General features: G+C 29.7%; 1 long non-coding RNA gene across 1 annotated transcript; it reads left to right on the top strand.

The window, feature by feature from the left end:
- Nucleotides 1–202: 202 nt before the first annotated feature.
- Nucleotides 203–946, top strand: LOC121977788. The gene is made up of 3 exons (XR_006111042.1): nucleotides 203–219; nucleotides 450–495; nucleotides 588–946. It is a non-coding gene; the product is annotated as an uncharacterized LOC121977788 (long non-coding RNA).
- The last annotated feature ends 1,034 nt before the right edge of the window (nucleotides 947–1,980 follow it).

Genomic DNA, 1,980 nt, shown 5'->3' with positions numbered 1-1,980 from the left:
CTTTATCAACTCCCACAGAGATGAGTTTGATACTTAATTAATTACTTGAAAATTAATTATAAATCATCTGGGACTGCTAGCTATTGCTGATAGTTTAAAGTTTCAGTGAAGATGGGAAAGCGCTGCTCATGGGAGATACTTGATTACCATTTTGCTCCTCAATAGTCATGTGGTTATGATAACATATGCTTCATATTCTTCAGCGACAGTCAACAAAAGGTCAACAAAAGGCACGCTTTAAAGCGTGTTAAGCTAGTTTTATTATTATTATTATGTCTTCTATTTAACTTGTTCATCTCCATTTACTGAACTTCATACTACAGTAATAAAAAATAAATATCATACATCATATACCAGCATTGCTTCTTATAACATTTTATATCTAGACTGTCATTAACATTCTTAATATGTTAATTGTCCTAAGTTTGATTATCTCATTTCTCCCCTAGGTTGTGGTCCAAATCTCAATGGAGATAATATAAATTTGTACTGTTGGTAAGTAATCATTTTTTTATATAGGTTATTTCATTGCATGCTTGTTTTTTATATTTATTAAACTTACTCATTTCATGTTTTGATTTTGCTAGATTGTCTCAACAAACTTGGTTGGTTCATTAATCCGTATGAAGTAATTCATCTCATGGAGTTCGAGACAAGGGAGGGCAAAGGGAAAAAATCATAGACATGCATGCTACTAGCAAGAGGATAGATGAAGACATTATTGAAAGTAAAAAAGTGTTGAACTTCTTATCACAAAAAATAGATAGAGGGAAGAAAAGTTTATCAACTAAGGTAGGCAAAGCAAAGAAAAGGAGAAGGTTTGTAAAATGATTTAAGAGGTGAAATATTCAAATCATTTATATCTAGGAGGATATGATCCTTGTGATCATGAGCGTCGTGATAGAATGTAAAGATTAGATTACTTAAGGTGAGATTTAAAAATTTATACATTTGATTAGATGATGTAAATATTTATTTATCCCAATGTTAATTTTATGATACTTTTGGATTAGAAATTAGTTATTTGAAATGTGTGTGTGTTTCTTGTAGTAGATAAGAATATAGAAATATAATATAATAAAAAATAGAAATAAATTTATAAATAAAATTAAATATAGATTTATAAATATATAATAAACAGATTTATAAATAGATTAAAATTATTTTTTATATGTTATTTAAAACAGATTAATGACGGATTTAAAACAAAATTTAGAGACAGATTTTGTATTTGAAATTTATTTTATTTGGTTAATTTAAAAACAGATTTATAAACGACTTTTTAATCTGTTTCTAAATTAGAGACGGAATATTTCCGTCTCTTAAATTAGCAACGGGGCTTTCAATAACGGATTTTAGATACGGAATATTCTGTCTCAAATTTTTTTTAGAAACTGAAAAGTGACTTTTAGAAATTGATTTTTTCGTCTCTGAAACCATGTTTTCTTGTAGTGCATCTTCAGCCCACCTATACTAATGCGTTTGTTGGAGAACACACTGATAAATTCTCTTGGCACTCACGTCTTGGTCATCCGTCTCTACGTGTTATTCAAAATATTATTAACACCAATTTCTTTAGCCTCCTCTTCTCATTTATGTGAAGCTTGCATGAAAGCAAAATCTCATAAATTACCTTTTGTGTCTTCTTCTCGCACTTCTAGTTTTCCTTTAGAAATTATTCACTCTGATGTGTGCGGTCCTGCTCCTATTCTATCTAATCAAGGTTTTCTTTATTTTATTATTTTTATTGACAATTTCAGCAAGTTTACTTAGATTTTTCTTATGAAAAGAAAGTCTGATCTCTTGATATTTTTTGTCGCTTTCAAAAACATGTTGAGCGCTATTTTGATCGTAAAATTCTCTCCCTTCATTATGATTGGGGTGAAGAGTATCAAGCGCTTCATCGTTATCTTAATCATCCATCGAGTCTCTTGTCCTCACACTCCTGAACAAAATGGATCCGTCGAGAGAAAACATCAT

The sequence above is a fragment of the Zingiber officinale genome, chromosome 4B (genome assembly GCF_018446385.1).
Source record: "Zingiber officinale cultivar Zhangliang chromosome 4B, Zo_v1.1, whole genome shotgun sequence".
NCBI classification, from domain to species: Eukaryota; Viridiplantae; Streptophyta; class Magnoliopsida; order Zingiberales; family Zingiberaceae; genus Zingiber; species Zingiber officinale.
This window is presented reverse-complemented; position numbering and strand designations above follow the sequence as displayed.